This window comes from Suncus etruscus, chromosome 11 (assembly GCF_024139225.1).
Source record: "Suncus etruscus isolate mSunEtr1 chromosome 11, mSunEtr1.pri.cur, whole genome shotgun sequence".
In the NCBI taxonomy this organism is placed as follows: domain Eukaryota; kingdom Metazoa; phylum Chordata; class Mammalia; order Eulipotyphla; family Soricidae; genus Suncus; species Suncus etruscus.
The window spans coordinates 73,485,927-73,501,751 of record NC_064858.1 but is presented as its reverse complement, the minus strand read 5'-3'; the positions used below and the strand labels follow the sequence as shown (position 1 = coordinate 73,501,751).

The 15,825-nt window shown below is 39.9% G+C and overlaps 1 protein-coding gene across 1 annotated transcript in view; it reads left to right on the top strand.

Annotated features, from left to right (window-relative positions):
• The window catches only part of BCL2L13 (BCL2 like 13), a 1,170,396-nt gene that overhangs the window by 442,662 nt on the left and 711,909 nt on the right, over window positions 1-15,825 (top strand). The window lies entirely within an intron of this gene.

Genomic DNA, 15,825 nt, shown 5'->3' with positions numbered 1-15,825 from the left:
TACCCTCTGTGCTGCAGTAGTATTTTTTACTTTTATCTAATTCTGTTTTTACCAGGTTCTTCTTGTTTATTTGCCTCCCTGGTACATACTCACAAGGAAGGCTTTCTCTATTTTTCTTTCTGGCCTGTTGTACAAGTTATTTTTCTTGTATAGTGCACAGATTTTTCTGCTTCCATGTCTTGAAAAATAGGCTAACCTCCAAGACTGATGAGCTGAAAATGGGTAAAAAATGAAATAAAAATGATGTGCTGAGAGGGTTGGGCAGGAGGAAGATATCTTTGGAAGACAATCAATAACTTCATTCATTTTTAGAGAGGGGGAGCTTTGAAACCTTGCTGTTTATAGAAAAATTTTTGAAATATATCACTGTTTTCTGTCATTGGCCATAGATTCTTATATGTTTCATTGTAAGTAAATGTAAAGTGTTACTATGCTGTCAAGTTTTGAAAGGCTTTCATTTGGGATTGGGTTTTCTGCGATTAAAGGTCCTACAGGCTGCTTGAAATCTCAGTCAGTTCTGATATGGGAATATAAGAGGTGCTTGCTATTGAATGGGAGAAAATGTTTACACACAGTACATTATATAAAGGTTTAATATTCAAGGCACATAAAGCACTCATAAAGCTCAAAACAAAAAAGTCAGTAGTCTCATCAAAAAAAAAGATGAACAGTTTTATATGAGGAAAAAGAATATACCTATATATATGACCTATAAAAAACTATTCTTTGCTTATTAATAGGGAATTGCAAGTCAGTAGAACAGTAAGATAACTCATACCAGTGGAAATGATGTAGATCAAAAGATTAGAAACAAGGAATATTGGTGGGGATGTGATGTAAAAGAAAGCATTCACTGTTAGTGGGAATGTTGTCTAGTTCAGCCTTAATTAGAAACAGCATGGAGATTTCTCAGAAAAGTAAAAATAGCATCTGTATGACTCAACAGTTCTACTTCTTGGCATCTACTACAGAAATGTAAAACAGTAATTAAAAATATGCATACATATATTCAATGTAGTGTTTGGAATACTAAGAAGGATATGGAAACAACCTGTGTCCAGTGACAGATGATTGGATAAATAAATTGTGGAATAGATACACTATGGAATCTTAAGAAAATAAGAAAATGGGATATCTTGTAGTTTCCTGCAAGTTGAATTGGAACTGCAAAGGATATTTTTAAGTTAACTAAATTAGTAGGAGTATAAATAACAGCTTACTCATTTGTGATATAGAAAACAATGAAATAAAATTGTATTAAATGATAAAACCAGTGGAAACTGAAGAGTTGGATGGACACTTGTGGAAGGTCTTGCTATTTTGATGATGATGAAATGTGGTAACTGAACATCAAAACTATCAACACAAATACTATTATAAACATGACATAAACTACAATAATTAAATAAACATTTTTAAAATTAATCTATGTGGTGTATAGTTAGCTTTTATTTGATTTCTTCCAGGAGTTAGCAACTCCTCTTTGGTAAGATGGGCAGAGTAAAGAAATAATTAAGAATTCTATAAGCTTTGAATGATAGTTATAGTGAAAATGTCCTATTTACCTAGAGAAAGCTCTTAGGACAGAGAATAAAACCCAGAATCTTCATGAATTTTTTTTTCAAGTGGTTAAATATCTTTATTTAAGCACCATGATTACAAACATGTTTGTAGTTGGGTTTACTTATAAAAGAGAACAACCCCTTCACTAGTGTAACATTCCTGCAGCCAATGCCCTCAGCTCCCTCCTCCACCACCTTGCCTGTATTCAAGACAGGCATTCTATTTCTCTTACTACCATTGTCCAAAATCTTCATGAATTTAAGGCCCCTTTATATAGTTTTATTTTATTTTATTTATTTATTTATTTTTTTTTTGGTTTTTGGGCCACACCCGGTAACGCTCAGGGGTTACTCCTGGCTATGCGCTCAGAAGTCGCTCCTGGCTTGGGGGACCATATGGGACGCCGGGGGATCGAACCGCGGTCCGTCCAAGGCTAGCGCAGGCAAGGCAGGCACCTTACCTCTTTGCGCCACCGCCCGGCCCCATATAGTTTTATTTTTAAATTTACGCCTCTGTTCCTTGTGAATGCTGTTCTCTAGCAATGCAGTCAGCTAGAAATTTCTTTTTCTTCTTTCTCTTTCTTTCTTTCTTTCTTTCTTTCTTTCTTTCTTTCTTTCTTTCTTTCTTTCTTTCTTTCTTTCTTTCTTTCTTTCTTTCTTTCTTTCTTTCTTTCTTTCTTTTCTTTCTTTCTTCTTTCTTTCTTTCTTTCTTTCTTTCTTTCTTTTCTTTCTTTCTTTCTTCTTTTTTCTTTCTTTCTTTCTTTCTTTCTTTCTTTCTTTCTTTCTCCTCCCTCCCTCCCTCCCTCCCTCCCTCCCTTCTTTGTTTCTTTGTTTCTTTCTTTGTTTCATTCTTTGTTTCTTTGTTTCTTTGTTTCTTTCTTTCTTTCTTTGTATCTTTCTTTCTTTCTTTGTATCTTTCTTTGTATCTTTCTTTGTATCTTTCTTTCTTTCTTTGTATCTTTCTTTCTTTCTTTGTATCTTTCTTTCTTTCTTTGTATCTTTCTTTCTTTCTTTCTTTCTTTCTTTCTTTCTTTCTTTCTTTCTTTCTTTCTTTCTTTCTTTCTTTCTTCTTTCTTTCTTCTTTCTTTCTTTTCTTTCTTTCTTTCTTTCTTTCTTTCTTTCTTTCTTTTTCTTTCTTTCTTTCTTTCTTTCTTTCTTTCTTTCTTTCTTTCTTTCTTTCTTTCTTTCTTTCTTTCTTTCTCTTTCTTTCTTCTCCTCCTCCCTCCTCCCTCCCCTCCCTCCCTCCCCTCCCTCCCTCCCTCCCTCCTTTCCTTCCTTCCTTCCTTCCTTCCTTCCTTCCTTCCTTCCTTCCTTCCTTCCTTCCTTCCTTCCTTCCTTCCTCTTTCTTTCTTTCTTTCTTTCTTTCTTTCTTTCTTTTCTTCTTTCTTTCTTTCTTCTTTCTTCTTTCTTTCTTTCTTTCTTTCTTTCTTTCTTTCTTTCTTTCTTTCTTTCTTTCTTTCTTTCTTCTTTTCTTTCTTTCTTTCTCTTTCTTCTTTCTTTCTTCTTTCTTTCTTTCTTCCTTCCTCCTCCTCCCTCCCTCCCTCCCCCTCCCTCCCTCCCTCCCTCCCCTCCCTCCCTCCCTCCCTCCCTCCCTCCCTCCCTCCTTTCCTTCCTTCCTTCCTTCCTTCCTTCCTTCCTTCCTTCCTTCCTTCCTTCCTTCCTTCCTTCCTTCCTTCCTTCCTTCCTTCCTTCCTTCCTTCCTTCCTTCCTTCCTTCCTTCCGTCTGTCTTTGGACAACACCCAGTGGCTCAGGGGTTACTCCTGGCTCTGTGCTCAGAAATTACTCCTGGTAGGCTTGAGGGACCATATGGGATGCCTGGAACCGACCCTGTGTGTGTCTGGGTCGGCTACGTGCAGGGCAAACACTCTACTCTCTGTGCTATCACTCTGGCCCCGCAGTTATAGTTTTCTGAATGCTGCTACCCACTCTCTTTTGCTGGTGAACTCACTCCCCCATACTTATGCAGGGGTCATTTTTTTTCTTAATAATCTATTTCCAGGTTACTATTTTATATCCTTTTTGAGATAATGATTTATGATTTTACAATTGTGACAGTGATTGTTGTCGCAGGTAACGGAGCTTTTTGATGCTGGGGAGTGTAGAATAACAGCCCTTGGATGGGGCTAGATGGAGATGGATGGATGGAGAGGTCTTTCTCCTGCAGCCCAGGCCATGTGTCTGCAACCCCCTTCAACTGGGGTGGGGGGAGGTCTGCAGGTTCAGGATAGCTGCAGGGAGAAAACTCACAGGCAGGTTTCATGAGACATCAGCTTTATTCAGGGCCCTAGCTACCATGTGTGGCCTATCATAACCTTTCAAGCCAGATTCATAATCAGCCCTGCAATCAACCTCTTTCAACTATCTCTCCTTCTGCTGCTTCTCTCTTCATTTTTCCTTCAAATCCCTCCTCTTCCCCTCAGGCAAACCTATTGATCCTTCCCAAAGACCCCTTCCAGAAATGGGCAGGTCTAACTAGTAGGTAAGGTTACATAGGGGAATGGGGTAACAGGGAGTGTGGCTCGTTGCAATGTTTTAGAGTGTGCCTGTAACTCACTTTGGGTATGTGACTTGATGACTGATTTAACCTTTTTTTGGTTATTCCTTTTTTTTTTTTTTTTTGTTTTTGGGCCACACCCGGCATTGCTCAGGGGTTACTCCTGGCTGTCTGCTCAGAAATAGCTCCTGGCAGGCACGGGGGACCATATGGGACACCGGGATTCAAACCAACCACCTTTGGTCCTGCATTGGCTGCTTGCAAGGCAAACACCGCTGTGCTATCTCTCCGGGCCCTTTTGGTTATTCCTTGATTTACATTGTTGTCTGGTAGCCAGGCCAACTACTTTTTTTTTTTTTTTTTTTTTGGTTTTTGGTTTTTGGGTCACACTCAGCGGCACTCAGGGGTTACTCCTGGCTCTATGCTCAGAAATCGCCCCTGGCAGGCATGGGGAACCATATGAGATTCTGGGATTCAACCACCGTCGTCCTAGGTCAGCTGCGTGCAAGCAAACGCCCTACCACGGTGTTTTCTCTCCAGCCCCATCAACTTTCTTATCAGATGGGTATTTTAGATCCAAAATTACTCTGATTACTTTGGCCTTTCTTAAAAATTCAGTAATCCTATCATTCTTTAATTGCATGTTTAATAAGGTCAAAAGTGAAGAGAGTTTCTTTTTTAGACCTACACAATACTGTTCTATGCAGGAATCATTAGCCAAAGGTGGCTGTTGGAGGCAAGAAGATGGTGGGGGGAGGCCTGGTAATATTCATTCAGGAAAACTGAAACATAAAATCAGTCCAATGACATGAATGCCTCTGATACAAAATACCCTTTTCAGGAGCCGCAAAAACCATTGAGATCCGGAATTCCTGGCCAGATGCAAAAATGGCTCCCTGAGAAAAGTGGTTGGAGCCCATAGGAGCAGAGTCTTCATTGCCCCAGCAAGGCCATGTGAAGAAAATTAAAATAAGATGAACTGCTCCAAGCTTATGCTATTTCAACTACCCTACAACAGACTGGACCCAGGGTGGGAGTGAGGGTAGTTGGTGAAAATTGTATATAAACTAACTTGGTAGAGGAAAAGGAGCACACTTGCCCACATCTCTTGGCATATATACTTTCCTAGCCTTAATTTACCTTTCACTATAATCTGCCTGAGATGCATTCTTTCTTACCTGTGGCACAATTCTCCAATATAGAGACATGTACACTGTAAAGTATACTTAGCTTTTTCCTCTCTGGAAAAAGTTCTTTCTTAAATCTGTATCTTTATCTACCTCTCCCCCTCCCGTTACTTCCCAAATAAACTTGCTGTTTACCTCCTTCTGTGGGGGAAATGCAATGGACCTGAAAGTTAAGGTTTCTTTCCTATGAAGAGAAATTCGTTTCCCATGCTGCTAGCAGAACAAGTGGAACCCAGATTGACTTGAAGGGCTGATAAGATACAAGGTCTCTAATGTGCAGGTGCTTAGAGTTGACTTTTCATCATTCTTAGATTTCTCTGGATGACCAAGATGGGTAGAAAGGGTTTTTCTATAGGTTCCCCCCACCCCCAGGTCTGTTCTCCACACCAGAAGTGCATGGCCGTGAGGAAAACATGCTGGCAGTGGGAGCATCTTTGAATCAGAGGAGCATTTTTTGCTAAGGTTAGTGCATCATGAGAATAGTGCAGCTGTTCTGCTTCTCTCCATGGTCACACAATTCTTGTCAATGAGCCCGACCATTACACATAAAAAACATTGCTGCACTGTAAAGGTCACTGTGGGAAAGGAAGGCAGAATCCCACCATGTTTAGTGCAAGAAGATGGTAGTTCTGATGATCCAACTAGTATCAGCCACCTATATAGCTTCACTGATAAGGACTTTAGAGAGGAAATATTGAGGATGTTCAGAGAATTCAAATCATAGAAGGGACAGTCAATAAAACTCATGAGGATGGGGCCAGAGCAATAGAACAGCGGGTAGGGCACTTGCCTTGCACGCACTTGACCTGAGTTCGGTCACCGGCATCCCACATGGCCCCCTGTGCATGCCAGGAAGGAATCCTGAGCAAAGCTAGGAATAGCCCCTGAGCATAGCCGGGTGTGGTTAAAAAAAGACAAAACAAAACAAAACAAACAAACAAAAAAAACATGAGGATATGAGAGTAAAAATGAGAAAGCTTCCAACAGAAATGACAGAACTGAAAAACTTTGTAGCTGAAGAAAGGGGTGCGGGAGGTGGGTGGGAGGGAAGAACATCATGGAGGGTGAGAGAGAAATTATTGGCATTTGTGGTGGGAAATGCACACTGGTGAAGGTTGTTGTACATTGTATGACTTTAACTCAATTATAAAAACAACTATCTGTGGGGAAAAATCTATTATGAACAACCTTGTAACCACATTGTTTAAGAAAATCTTGGCAGGCAAAATGAAAATCCTCACCAGCTGAGTAACAGCCGATGAGAATAGAATCAGTGAGATTATAGATGAGTTGCATAATAACTTCATACAACAGAAATTGGGAGGGTTTTTTGTTTGTTTTTGTTTTTGTTTTGTTTTTGTTTTTGGGCCACACCCGGCATTGCTCAGGGGTTACTCATGGCTGTCTGCTCAGAAATAGCTCCTGGCAGGCACGGGGGACCATATGGGACACTGGGATTCGAACCATCCACCTTTGGTCCTGGATCGGCTGCTTGCAAGGCAAACGCTGCTGTGCTATCTCTCCGGGCCTGAAATTGGGAGTTTTAAATGAACAGTAGATGAAAAGAAATTCTTAAAATAAGTGAACAAAATTAGAACTCTAAAATAAATGAAAAAGAAACAACACATGAACCATTAAGTTCCCAGAGAGCTGAGCTAGAAAGAAACCCCATATGAAATTCAACAGTCAAAGAAATTATTGCTAAGAAGTCCCCAGACATGAAGACTCTGGAATTCTGAAAAATCCTAGCTATTAGAGACCCAAATAAAAACACTCCAAGGCACATCCTTGTTACAATGGTGAAAACCATAGATAGAGTTAGAATACTGAAAGCAGCAAAACCAAAAGAGGAAATTACATACAAAGAGCATCTTTAACATTTACAGCAGATTTATTATAAGCAATGCTCCAGGCCCAATGATGGAATTAGTGAGTAACCTCAATAAAAATAAAAACCTTACCAAGAATACCTAGAAGATTTTCAGTCAGGTTTGAAGGAGGGATACATAATTTTATGAATAAATAACAGGACCTTTACAGTCTTAAAACTCACCTTAAAAGAAGAGCTGAAGAGTCTACTTTAAGATAAGAAAAATCGGGGCCGGGTAGGTGGCGCTGGAGGTAAGGTGTCTGCCTTGCAAGCGCTAGCCAAGGAAGGACCGCGGTTCGATCCCCCGGCGTCCCATATGGTCCCCCCAAGCCAGGGGCGATTTCTGAGCACATAGCCAGGAGTAACCCCTGAGCGTCAAACGGGTGTGGCCCAAAAACCAAAAAAAAAAAAAAAAAAAAAAAAAGATAAGAAAAATCAGGGGCTGGAGAGATAACATGGAGGTAAGGCATTTGCCTTGCATGCAGAAGGTTGGTGGTTTGAATTCCAGCATCCCATATGGTCCCCTGAGCCTGCCAGGAGTGATTTCTGAGCTTAGAGCCAGGAATAACCCCTGAGCGCTGCCGAGCATGACCTCAAAACAAAACAAAACAAAACAAAACAAAAAGATAAGAAAAATCCCACAAACACATCAAACTTCTACAAAAAATGGCATTAAATCTCAGATAAATAATTTATCAACATCAACAGACTAAATGCATCAATTAAGAGACATAGAGTGGCAAAAAAGGATTAGAAAATTAAATCCAATATTTTGATGCCTGCAAGAAACATTTGAATAGTCAGAGCAAACAGAGTTAGAATCAAAGGTTGGAAGACAATCCTTCAAGCAATTAACTCCTTAAAAGGCTATGGTGGACATGATAATATCAAACAATATAGGCTTCAGACTTTAAAAGGTTATAAGAGATAGAGAGGGCCTTTTCTTTATATTCAAGGGATATGTACTTCATGAAGAAATCACAGTCCTAAACATATATGCACCTGATGGGGAACCAACAAATTATTTCAAATAACTGCTAATTGACATGAAGAAAAACATCAATAGCAACACAATAATAGTGGGAGACTTCAACACCACTTTGTCTTCTCTTGATAGATCAATTAGGCTAAAACTCAACAAGGATACTGGCAGTGAAGGAAGAAATGAAAGGAGGTTGGGCTTTTTATGCTCAGAAAAGGTGAATATACATTTTTCAATGCTTATGGGACATTCTTCAACATAGACCACATGTTGATCCATAGCACATACCTACATAAAATTTGCAGATAGAAATGGTATATCAACTATCTTCCCAGACCATGATGAGCTGAAAATATAAGTGAATTACAAACAAACATGGAGAAATAACCCTAACAACCTGAAAATTAAACAGCCCATTACTGAACAATGAGTCAGAGGAAATAAAAAGATTTCTGAAAACAAATGAGAATGAAGACATCAAATATCAGATATTGTGAGACACACAGTATTAAGAGGTATTAAGAGGCAGATGTATAGCCTTTCAAATGTTCATCAGGAAGGATGGAAGGACATACATAAATAACTTAAGGGCACAGCTTAAGAAACTGGAGAATGACTTACAAAATGAGCCTGAAGCAGGCAGGCAGAAGGAAATCCTAAAATTTATGTAGAAATTAATGAACTGGACATCCAAAAAAAGAATCCCAAAGATCAAAGAAAGCAAGAATTGGTTTTTTGAAAAAAATGAGCTGTTCCTTCTGTGTAGTGAATTTTACTATTTTAATTTTTTTTTTTTTTGCTCAGGGGTTACTCCTGGCTGTCTGCTCAGAAATCGCTCCTGGCAGGCACGGGGGACCATATGGGACACCGGGACTCAAACCAACCACCTTTGGTCCTGGGTCGGCTGCTTGCTGTACTATCTCTCCGGGCCCTATTTTAATTTTTTATTTAAAAACTATAGTTACGGGGCCAGGAAGGTGGCGCTAGAGGTAAGGTGTCTGCCTTGCAAGCGCTAGCAGCATAGGACGGACCGCGGTTCGATCCCCTGGCGTCCCATATGGTCCCCCCAAGCCAGTAGCGATTTCTGAGCGCATAGCCAGGAGTAACCCTTGAGCATCAAACGGGTGTGGCCAAAAAAAAAACAACTATAGTTACACGGTTGTTCAACCACAGTTTTTTTTTCCCTTCACATATAAAGCTGTTCATGATTGAGTTACAGTCACATAATGTACAGCAACCTTGGACCATGTGCATTTTCTGCCACCAATGTAAACAGTTTTCCTCTCATCCTCTCTGATGTCCTCTTACCTCCCACACACCTTACCCCACCTGCTTCTGGGACAAGCATTTTATTTCACTCTCTCACTTTCTTTTTTTATATATCACATATTTTATACAATCAGATATACACGAATTCATACAATTTGTGAGAATATTAGAGCATGAACATGAGATCATCTGAGATCAAATCTAGGCATTGACATCTATAAGTCATCTGCTCTACAAATTTAAATCTCCTCTTTTCTTGTTTTTGTCTTTTATCTTCTTTTCTTTTTCTTCTTCTTTCTCCTCTTCTTCCTCTTCCTCTTCTTTTTTCTACTCCTCCTATGCTCCCTCTTTTCCTTTCCCTCCTCCTCTTCTTCTTCTTCCTGTTCTTCTTTCCCTTTTTTCTTCCTCTTCTCCCCCCAGCACCACTCAGTGGTTACTCCTGGCTCTATGCTCAGAAATAGCTTCTGGCAGGCTCAGGGGACCATGCTGGGATTCAAACCACCATCCTTCTGCATGCAAGGCAAACACCTTACCTCCATGCTATCTCTCCAGCCCCTTCTTACCCTTTTTCTTCCCCTTCTTCTTCCTTTTTTTCTCTTCTCACTCTTCCTCCAACTCCTCTTATTATTCTCTTCATAGGTCTCTGGGACTCCAATGATTCCTATGTTGTCTTTGTTGAGTTTATCAAAGACTTCTATTTTAATCTGTTCACATTCTTTGAGTAGTTTATCCATTGTCTGATCATTTGCTTTAAGGTCCTTTTTCAATCTATTGTGCTGTATGTTCTGCATCTCATCCTCCTGCTCACTGACCCTGTCCTTAGCTGCTGTTACTCCGTTGGAGAGGCTTTCCATTGAGGTTTTCAATTCATCTATCGAGTTTTTCAGACCTGTTTTTTCAGTATGAAGTTTTCTGATTTCTATCTTCAGATTCACTTGATTCTTATTTGTGTTCCATTCAACTCAATCTATGCTTTCTTTGAGCTCCATGAACAGCCTCCATATTTCTTCTCTAAACACCTTATCTGAGAGGATACCTAGCTGGTTGGTACTTTTCAGGTCATCAGAGCTGCCATCTTCATTCTCTGTTCATGGGTTGTCCTGTATTGTTTCCCATTGCCACGCTTGTACTGTGGTTTTTATCATGTACTGTGGTGGGGTTCTTGGGTTAGAAGATGTGCATGGCTATGGAGCAAAGCGGAGTGCTCCTCTGGCTCCACCAGTATTGGGTGGGGGCAGCTTACTGGGTTTGGGCCCTGACGAGATTATATTGGCTGCCTCACACAGAAAAAACAGTTCTCTCCTCTTTTGACACTGTGGTTTGCACTACTGTTAATGAATGGGTTCTATGTATGTCATTTTATCCCCCTTCAGCAGCCAGCTCTTGTCCAGAATTATCAGTTCCAACTATCACTTTTACATTACACCCTTCTCTGCTCTAATTGCACTCTCTGCTCTTTGTGGCAAGCTTCCTACCATGGACTGGTCCTCCTAATCCTTAGATTTATTGTCTGGATATTATCCTAACCCTGTTTTTACTTATTCTACAGATGAGTGAGATTATTCTATGTTTATCCATCTCTGCAGACTCATTTCACTCAGCATGTAATCTCCACGTCCATCTACGTATAAGAAAATTTCATGGCTTCCTTTTTCCTAATAGCTGAATAGTATTCCAATGTGTAGATGTACCAATGTTTTTTTAGCCACATATCTGTTGTTGGGCACCAAGGTTGCTTCTAGATCCTGGCTATTGTAATTAATGCTGCAGTGGACATAGGAGTGCAGAAAGCATTTTTTATTGTGTTCCTAAGGTATAGTCCTAGGAGTGGTATTTCTGGATCATATGGAAGCTCAATTTCCAGTATTTTTGAGGAATATACATATTGTTTTTCCAGAAAGGCGGGACTAGATGGCATTTCCATCATCAGTGAGAGTCCCTTTCTCCCCACACCTACACTAGCAGTGGTTGTTCTTGCTTTTTGTGATCTATGTTATTCTCTGTGGTGTGAGAAGATAACATTGTTGTTTTGATTTGCATCTCCCTGATGATTAGTGATGTGGACCATTTTTATATGTCTTTTGGCCACCTATATTTATTGTTTTTTTGGGGGGGGGCACACCCGTTGATGCTCAGGGGTTACTCCTGGCTATACGCTCAGAAATTGCTTCTGGCTTGGGGGACCATATGGGTTGCCAGGGGATCGAACTGCAGTCCGTTCTAGGGTAGTACATGTAAGGCAAACACTTGTGCTACTGCTTCGGCCCTTGTGCATCCTTTTTAAAGTGCCTTTCTGCACCTGTGTAGAGAACTCATGGGGTAAATTTAAGAAGTTTAGTGAAAACAGTGTTAAGGATAACAGATCATCAGTATACCTTCTTTTCTGTATTTTAGTAATTGAGTTTTGAGGGTTATGTGAGCTCTTTAAACTATGCCTCATCTCTGTGGATTATAGGGATTCCAGTGATATGTTTGATTTGCTTTTCTTTGCAAAATGATTTATAAGTTTTACTGGTATAGGTGGGCCATTATCCATTTTTATGGATTGGGGAATGCCCATGACAGAAAAACATTGTACCATGAAGGTGCAAACAGCTTTAGATCTTTCAGAAGTCATCAGTGTTGTCCATATAAAATGAGAATATGTATCAACAACCACATGGAGAGAGAGTTTCTTTGGAAAAAAATTATCATGTGTAATATCCATTTGCCATAATTCATCTGTCTGTAAACCCCAGAGGTTTAGCCAAAGCTACATGTGTTCTTTTATGCAAAGGCACACAGATGCTATATTTATCAACTATCTGCCTGGCTTGCCTCCATGGGATATGATAGTTCAAATACTAATGGAAGGCATTTGTGTGGAGGGTTGCATATTCTTCTGCAGGTGACTTAAATATTGGCATGGCTAAATGGTCAGTTTCATGTCCTTAAGCCATCAGTACTGGGAGGCCAGAATTATGTGAATGTTGAGGATTGGCTTAGATGCTTTTGCAAAAAGGCTTGTAATTGTTGCAACAAATTTTGAACATCCTGGTTATGAGCATTAAAAGAGGTGATCACGGGGCCGGCGAGGTGGCGCTAGAGGTAAGGTGTCTGCCTTGCAAGCGCTAGCCAAGGAAGGACCACGCTTCGATCCCCCGGTGTCCCATATGGTCCCCCCAAGCCAGGGGCAATTTCTGAGCGCTTAGCCAGGAATAACCCCTGAGCATCAAACGGGTGTGGCCCGAATAACCAAAAATAAAATAAAATAAAATAAATAAAATAAAATAAAATAAAAATAAAAGAGGTGATCACTATGCCCTGGAACAATCCTATCACATAGGCTGAGTTGCTTACTATATTGCACAGCTCTGAAACATGTGATAGTAAGTAATTTAAAGTATTGAGTTCCAAGTCTGTTGAACAGACTTGTAATTTGTATGCACTGTTGTGGTCAGTGAAGGACCAGTGATACTGTCTTTTCCTGATGATGACCCATCAGTATAAAACAGGGTAGTGTCAGATATAGGGGAGGAACAGATAATTGAAAAAATTACATATTGTATCCTTCTGAAAATTATCTAGGACTTTCCAGCATGATAATTTGAGAATATTTTTCCTGAAAAATCTGATAGGGCTTGTTAATAGGGCTCAATGAGAAATAGTATGCATTCTACTTCCTTTTTTTGGAATTGGCAGGACTATTTTTTTTCAGAATCAAAACCTAACATAGAGGGCTGGAGTGATAGCACAGCGGTAGGGCATTTGCCTTGCACACAGCTGATCCAGGATGGACCTTGGTTAGATCCCCAGTGCCCCTAAACAGGAGTTAAATAAAATGGATAATGGCCCACCCACACCAGTAAAACTTTTCAATCATTTTTCAAATAAAGGCAAATCAAATATATCACTGGAATCCCTATGGTTCCCCTAACCAGGAGTGATTGATGAATGCATAGCCAGGAGTAACCCCTGAGCGTCACTGGGTGTGGCCCCCCAAAAACACAACAAAGCAAATAAACACCCCCCCCCCTAGAAAAACCTAACAAAGAAACTTCTCTGAGCCTTGCTTTGATGAGAAGTGCAGTGATCATTTTTAAATAGGGTATAAATGTGTAATATTTCTTGTTGTGTAAATAAACCCATTCTAAAGGTTTAGACAGCTGAGCTTTGACCTTTTTAGCACCCATAGGAGAATTAGTTGTGAAGAAAAGAAAAAATTAAAAAACCATACCTTTTCTTCAGTTATGAACCTCGAAAGATAGGATTTTCAGAGCCAGTCCATGAAGAAATCCAATTTATTTTGAGCTTTTTGAGTTAAACACGTGGGGCTATTTAAATCTTGATTCCCCTTTAGTGTGCTGAGTTCAGAGTTTGTAATTCCAAGGGAGAGATGGATCTAATTTGTGTCACATAAGAGTTTTTGAAAATCATTAAGATTCTTAGATTTTTCTGAGAAATAGAGGTCTTTTGGGAACTCAATGAAGTACACTCCAATACAAAACCCAGATATTGAAATAGAGGCAAAGTCTGAATTTTCCTGTGATTATTGTTAAAACAGAAGCCTGTAGGCAAGTGATGACATAATCATATGAACATTGTAATTCTCTTATATAGAGCAAGCAAATAAAATGCCATTCATATAACAAATAATGTATGCATGGGGATACTTTGTACAAACAGGGTGTAAAACCACATCAACAAAATATTGAGTGCCATAGAGATAGCACAGCTTTAGGGCATTTGCCTTGCATGCGTCCGATTCAGGATGGATGGTGGTTCGATTCCCTGCATCCCATATGGTCCCTTGAGCCTACCAGGAGCGATTTCTGAGTGCAAAGCCAGGAGTAACCCTTGAAATTCGCCAGGTGTGACCCCAAAACAAAAAAATTCGACTCATTGGTGATGAGTTTATCATCCTATTTGAGGCAAAACCATCCATTGAAACTGCTGTGTTGGGGCTCTGTTGTTGAGGGAAGGAGCTTAAAAGGGAAAATGCTTTCTGTATTTTAGATATAAAAACAGTCTTTTAAGCTTATTACTATCAAAGGCTAGTCTTTTGGGATTGTTACCATTGTTAAGGTAAGACATTCTGTAATTTCCCCATATGAATCATGGATGCATTGACAGCTCTTAAATAAGATGAAAGTCTCCAGCTACCTGATTTCTTTTGTATACAAGTTAGGGGAATTTCATTCAGAAAAGGAAATTTCAATGTGTCCCAGTTTTAGTTGTTCATCAACTAAGTTTTTCAGTGCTTCTAATTTTGTGCTGTTCAAGGGGCACTGGGAAATCCAAATTGGGGCATCTGATTTCCATTCAGTGGGGATAGGTGCTGGGTGCTGTCAATTAGCGACACCAGTAAAAAGGCAAAGCTTCTGAGTGTTTTGAGAGGGGCTTGAGTGAGGGATGTGATACTTTGTACTCCACTGTTTATGCAAATTGCACCCTCAAAAGTTTAAAGAAACTGGAGTCATGTGTGGTAAGAAAACAGCTTGTTGATTTTCTGCCCCTGTGCACTTCAAAAATTTTGAACTCTGAGAAACAGATGCTGAAGGCAAAATACCACCTATTTCTTCCAGGCTATAAGGTATATCTTTCAAGGCCCAGTTATAGGGCCATTTTTTTTTTTTTTTTTGGTTTTTGGGTCACACCCGGCAGTGCTCAGGGATCACTCCTGGCTCCACACTCAGAAATCGCTCCTGGCAGGCTCGGGGACCATATGGGATCCCGGGATTTGAACTACCGACCTTCTGCACGCAAGGCAAATAAATGCCTTACCTCCATGCTATCTCTCCAGCCCCAGGGCCAATGTTTTAAAGTTATCACAGAAAATTCAGCACCAGAGTCAAACATTCCTTCAAACTTCTTGCCCTGAATTTCAAGAGTTAACATGGGATGTTCTTTAAGCTTAGCAGTATACACTATTAAGATATTATCAGGGGTTGGAGCACTGCCAGGTGTGACCCAAAACAAAACAAAACAAAACAAAAAAGATATTAGCAGAGGCTTGTTTTGCTTCCAGAAGCCCCCTTCCCTGATTCATTGATATTCCAGGCATAATAACATAAGGAAATAATAATATTTAAGAGATATTTTTAGCTTTTTAAAAACCCAAACTGCGGGCATGCAAATTAGAATTATACTTTCTCCAACATGGAGAAAAAATTTCAAAAGACAAGGCAAAAAAGAAATTGGGTTTGGAATGTGGTTCAGCAAAGTCTTGCCCATGTGAGGCCTAGATTCAACACCCAAAACTCAGGACAGACTTTGCTGTGTAGGATTCCTAGTGTCCTAACAAAGTGATCAATCTTCAGTGTACCACTGCCAAGTATTCAAGAACCCACATAAAGTGTTTGAGCACTGTAATCAAGTGTACAATGTCCAGTCATCATGGAAGCATCAATAATTAATGATTGCACAGGTTGGCCATGTGCAAGGCAAATGCCTTCCTACTCCAGCCCCTTATCTATATACT